Source organism: Staurois parvus, unplaced genomic scaffold (assembly GCF_062004578.1).
Source record: "Staurois parvus isolate SC_StPar_1 unplaced genomic scaffold, SC_StPar_1.0 ptg000449l, whole genome shotgun sequence".
NCBI classification, from domain to species: Eukaryota; Metazoa; Chordata; class Amphibia; order Anura; family Ranidae; genus Staurois; species Staurois parvus.
Window position 1 is genome coordinate 5,883,883 of NW_028318245.1, and position 6,000 is coordinate 5,889,882.

The 6,000-nt window shown below is 45.5% G+C and overlaps 1 pseudogene across 1 annotated transcript; it reads left to right on the forward strand.

Annotated features, from left to right (window-relative positions):
- The first annotated feature begins 183 nt into the window (after positions 1-183).
- LOC149453460 (uncharacterized) lies at positions 184-6,000 on the forward strand (annotated as a pseudogene). Its single transcript, XR_016314683.1, has 8 exons — positions 184-323; positions 2,185-2,328; positions 2,415-2,538; positions 2,641-2,729; positions 2,815-2,950; positions 3,070-3,167; positions 3,271-3,412; positions 4,902-6,000. The product of XR_016314683.1 is annotated as an uncharacterized LOC149453460 (transcript).

Below are 6,000 nucleotides of genomic sequence, written 5' to 3' on the forward strand. Positions count from 1 at the left end.
TGTATGGTGAATGTGGAATTGTTGGTTCATGTAGGGTCTCCGGCCTGCTCCCAGTCTAGGTTCCTCTTCGGCAGACTCTCTCCGGGTTGACTTCTATTGAATTGTGGACATTTCTTCTTCTCTCCCTCTGCTGGGCTACAACAAAATGACTGATGAGAACCAATCCCTGGAGAGCCTGCTTTTTTTTCCCCATAATGCTGAGCGTTGGAGGAGGCGCACCAATGCTACAGGAGTGAGTGTGAGCTATGGAGGAGAATAGTAACCCCCTCACTGGGCAGATCCTCCGGCTCACCCTGGAGATCCTCTACTTGCTGACTGGGGAGGTGAGGAGCATTTTACCTCGACCCCACAACCAAATATTAATTTACAGGTTTTTCTATATTAGAATATTTACCTCTGGTCAGCTGATCAGCCTACCCCTGGGTGACACCCCACTTAGCTTTTAAAGCCTTCATACTATGCTCACCTCGTGTCACATCAAGGACTTCTGTGGAGAGCATGGCTAGCTGTAGGCAAGGTTGCTAAGTGTCATCTATACAGCTGACTCTAAATTGGCCATAAATGTCCCAATAGAAACAAACTTTACTCCCACCAGTGGGCGTTTCTGTCCCCTTTATCTTTCTAGGGAGGGCTTTTTCTTTTTGGAAGATTAAGATCTTTCGACTCTTTGTGGACCAGGACCTTTTTCTGGTGGAAGATGGATATTTTTGGATTCATTGTGGATAACAAGGGGTATACCTACTTAGAAGATGGAGCTCTCTTGACTCATTGGGGATAACAAAGACCTCTTTCTGCTGCAGATAGAAATCCCAACTCATTGTGGACAATAGGGAGCTCTTCCTGCTGGAAGATGGAGATCTCGACTCATTGTGGATAAAGTGGGCTTTTTCCTACTGAAAGATGGAGCTCTCTCGAATCATTGTGGACAATGAGGGCCTTTTCCTGCTGGAAGATGGAGATCTCTAGACTCATTGTAAGCAAAGATGGCCTAATTCTGATGGAAGATGGAGATCTTTCAACTCCTTGTAGACAGCGAGGGCATTTTCCTGACAGAAAATGGAGATCTCTGGACTTATTGTGGACAATGAGGTCCTTTTCCTGACAGAAAATGGAGATCTCTGGATTTATTGTGGACAATGAGGGCCTTTTCCTGCTAGAAGATGGAGACCACTTGGCTCACTGTGTACAATGAGGGCTTTTTTCTGCTAGAAGATGAAGATCCCTAAACTCATTGCAGACAACGTGGTCCTTTTCTTGATGGAAGATGGTGATCTTTTGACTCATTGCCAACAACGAGGGCCTTTTCCTGCTAGAAGATGGAGATCTCTTGACTCGTGTACAACACGGTCCTTTTCATGATGGAAGATGGAGATCTCTTGACTCATTGCCGACGATGAGGGTCTTTTCCTCCTAGAAGATGAAGATTTCTTGACCTATTGCTGACAACGAGGGCCTTTTCCTACTAGAAAATGAAAATTTCTTGACCCATTGCCAACAACAAGGGCCTTTTCCTACTAGAATATGGAAATTTCTTAATGCATTGCGGACGAGGGCCTTTTACTGTTAGAAGATGGAGATCTCTTGACTCATTGCGGACAACGAGGGCCTTTCCCTGCTAGAAGATGGAGATCCCTTGACTCATTGTGGACAACGAGGGCCTTTCCCTGCTAGAAGATGGAGATCCCTTGACTCGTGGACAACACGGTCCTTTTCTTGACGGAAGATGGAGCTCTCTTGACTGATTGTGGACAGTGAAAGCCTTTTTTGTGCTGCAAAAATGGAGATCTCTCGACTCATTGTGGGGAGTGAGCAGGGGCAGACTGACAACTCATGGGGCCCCCGGGCAATAGGGGATCATGGGGCCCCTGTGTCCTTGCCTAAACTCAAAAAAGCCTATGAAAAAGGTACCAGGGGCATCTCATAGGGCCCCCTACTGACTCCGGGCCCTCGGGCAGTGCCCGAGTTTCCAAATGGTCAGTCCGCCCCTGGTAGGGAGGGCCGTTCTTGCTGGTAGATGAAGCTCTCTTGACTCATTGTGGACAAAGAGGGCCTTTTCCTGTGGAAATATTGAGATCTTTTGTCGGCAATGTTTTTGTTTTATTTAGAAAGTTACATCTGGTCAGTTGAATTATGCCAAATAAATAACGTCTGGTACTTCATGATTGTTTTATCTTCCCTCTCTAGGGTTATACAGTTGTGAAAATGATACCTGAGAATGGACAAAACCCCATTCTGGTTCCTTCACCCTCGTCCCTGATATCTGAGAGAAATAGCAAAAAAAAGATTCTAGAAGTCACCCAGAAGATCATTGATCTGCTGACGGGAGAGGTGAGTGGTTCCAGAAATTCTGGGACATTCTCCAGTAACAGACAAGGGATGTGTCTGGATGGTGACTGTATCATTGTGTGTGTCAGGTTCCTATAAGGTGTCAGGATGTCACTGTCTATTTCTCCATGGAGGAGTGGGAGTATTTAGAAGGACACAAGGATCTCTACAAGAACGTCATGATGGACAATCAGCCACCCCTCACATCACCGGGTAAGAAAAGACCATATTGTAACTAAGAGCAGTACGGAGTTGCAACCATCATGTAATAACCATAGAAACAACATATTCAGTCAGTGTGTGCGTTTCCTACAGATGGATCCAGTAACAGAAACACACCAGAAAGATGTCCCTGTCCTCTGTATTCCACACGGGAAGATCTCAGCATTTCCCACCACGGTCAGGTATTAGACCGTTAGTCATTGAAAGTTACATAATGATCTGCACATTACCTACGTATTTACTATTTTGTGTTACATTAATATTCAGGGCAGAAGCAATAATAATATTAAAAATGCGATAAAAGAAGAAGAGGATGATGGTTTAAAGGAGAATTATTTAGGAGGACACAAGGATCGCTACAAGGATGTCATGATGGAAAACCAGACTCCATTAACATCACCAGGTAAGAGATTCTACTGGAAAGGAGAGAGCAGTAAGGAAGGTCCTACTAGACCCCTCATCATCTCATAAACACATAGAAGCAATATATTTAAGATAAACAAATGTGTGCATTTCCTACAGATGGATCCAGTAATGAGAACCCACCAGAGAAATGTCCTTGTCCTCTGTATTCCCGGGATTTCACACCGGAAGAATACACCACCCATCACCATGATCAAGTAAATGAGACTGAGGATGTCCATCCCAAGCTCTAAAATGTATTCGATTATAACCTTCCATGTAGTCTCAGGCTAACAATGCTCACAATTTTCCAATTTTTAGGGGAAAGAAATCATTGGTATAAAAATTGAAGTTAAAGACGAAAACGAGACCTATGTGAGGGGGGGCGATCAACCATCTATGAAGGAAGCTGAAATGATGGTGACGATCACAAAGAAGGAACCTTGTCTAGATAACAGCACAGGTGAGTAAAGGGATGCAGACTGGCCAACAAAGTGAAAGTACCAGTAGACCTTCACACCATCCATTAATAGGACACACAGCAACTTGAGGAATCACTCCAACTGCCCTTCAACACTAGCTCTGGTGATCCACAACTAGAAAAGGGGTGGCCATCTTGACCACTTATCTAGATAGCATTGAGTCCTGTGGTATAGAGGACGCGGTGTAGCATGTGGTTCTGTGTGAAAACAGCCTCAGCCTTGGCTCCTCCTAGGCCCCTGATGAAGTTCTCCCGCCCAGGGCTTAATTATAGAGCCCCATGAACGGGACAAAATGTATCAGCAGCGTGGTCTCAAAAGAACCTAGGCTGAGGCTGCTTTCACAGAGTACTAGTTGGTGGTGTGCAGCATCCTCTATACCAGAGGATCCAGTAAAATCGGACTCAACTGCAGGAGGGGTATTCAAGTCAAACCGGGACTTTTAATTTTCCAGGTATACAAAGGGACACTAGCGTGGCGATACTACACACAGTAGTAAGTGGCAAGTGTGTCCAATTACTGATAGGCAACGCACATGTCGTGGGCCAGTCCAGAGACCGTTAATTATGGTGGCAGACAACCGTGTTAGTGCGTGCATGGAACAGCGTGTGGTGATGACGTTCTACAGACCTCTACAAAGGGAACTCTAGATTGAACACCTGATGTAAGGAGGGACTTTGATGGGGACACCTGATGTAAGGAGGGACTCTGATGGAGTCACAAGATGTAAGGAGGGACTCTGATGGGGACACCTGATGTACGGAGGGTCTCTGATGGGGATACCAGATTTAAGGAGGACCTCTGATGTGGTCACGAGATGAAAGGAGGGACGTATTGGGGATACCAGTTGTAAGGAGAGACTTTGATGGGGCATTGATTGTAAGGAGGGACTCTGATTGGACACCAGATGTAAGGAGGGACTCTGATGGGGATACCAGATGTAAGGAGGCACACTGATGGGGCCAGGAGATGTAAGGAGGCCCTCTGATGATGTCAGGAGATGTAAGGAGGCACTCTGATGGGGTCAGGAGATGTAAGCAGGCACTCTGATGGGGTCAAGAGATGTAAGGAGAGACTTTGATGGGGCATTGATTGTAAGGAGGGACTCTGATTGGACACCAGATGTAAGGGGGCACTTACTGGAAAGAGAAAAAAAAACCAAATGGTTTCCATGATATAGAACACATCTTCAATCTATGATAAGATATACAATTGCAGTCCTTAAGAACATCGTCGATGTGCCTACACCACCAGCTAATGTGCCCAGGAGGGACTTTGATTGAACACCAGATGTAAGGGGGCACTTACTGGAAAGAAAAAAAAAATGGTTTCCATGATATAGAACACATCATCAATCTATTTTAAGATGTACAAATGCTGTCCTTAAGAACATCGTCGATGTACCTACACCAGCAGCTAATGTGCCCACCACCATTGAAAATGCTGCAATTATTAACCACTCCTTTTCAATAGGTGCGTATGATGGATGGAATACCTTGGAGGGACGTCTTATTTTATCTCCAGTCTACAGTGAAGAAGAAAATACCAAGGTGCAATGTTCTCAAGCATCTGACCACAACCCAAGAATTCATAAAGCTGAGTTTCCATTTCCATGCCTTGAGTGCGGGAAAGGTTTCAGTAAAAAATATGAACTCCACGTCCACCAGAGGGACCACGCCGGTAAAAAAATCTATTCTTGCTCGGACTGCCAAAAATCGTACATAAAAAATTGCGACCTGGTTGCGCACCAGAGAATTCACACCGGGGAAAAGCCCTTCTCGTGTTCCGAGTGCGGAAAGTCTTTCACCCAGAAATCGCAACTCACTGCCCACCAGAGAGTTCACTCCGGCCACAAGCCCTTTTCCTGCTACGAGTGCAAGAGGGCCTTCATAAAAAAACAAGAACTTGTTCGACACGAGCGAACCCACACTGGAGAAAAGCCCTTCTCGTGTACCGAGTGCGGAAAGTCCTTCAGCCTCAAATCGCAACTCAAAACGCACCATCGGGTCCACACCGGGGAGAAGCCCTTTCCCTGTTCCGAGTGCGGCAGATGCTTCTCCAGTAAAGCAAATCGTGACAAGCATTTAAGAGTTCACACCGGCGAAAAGCCTTTTTCCTGTCCGGAGTGCTGGAAGTGTTTTGCCCAAAAAGCAACGCTAATTTTCCACCAGAGAACGCACGCCCCCCGAGGCCGTGGAAAAACCTACAGTAGCGTTTCATAGCTTGGATCGTCCCGTAGGACAATCGTGTGATAAAAATTAGGCAGGTCGGCCCACCCAAATGGGATATTTTAGGTGTTTCAGTGTCATCTCATTTTTTTTTTATTTTATTTGTAATAAAAATGACTCCGATTCACACGGTTGGAGCTCTCTGATATCTACCTGCAGCGAATCCATTGAACTCGAACTTTCTGCCTTTGTCTGTTTTTCCCATTGAGGAGATTGTCCTCTCTCCCAAGTAGTATCCAGAGAGAAATCAAGGGGGAATCTTCAACAAGGACAGGAGACTGATCTTCATTTCGAGGACACTTGAAAGTCATTCATGAAATAAAGTTCTCGTTGGTGAACCCCAA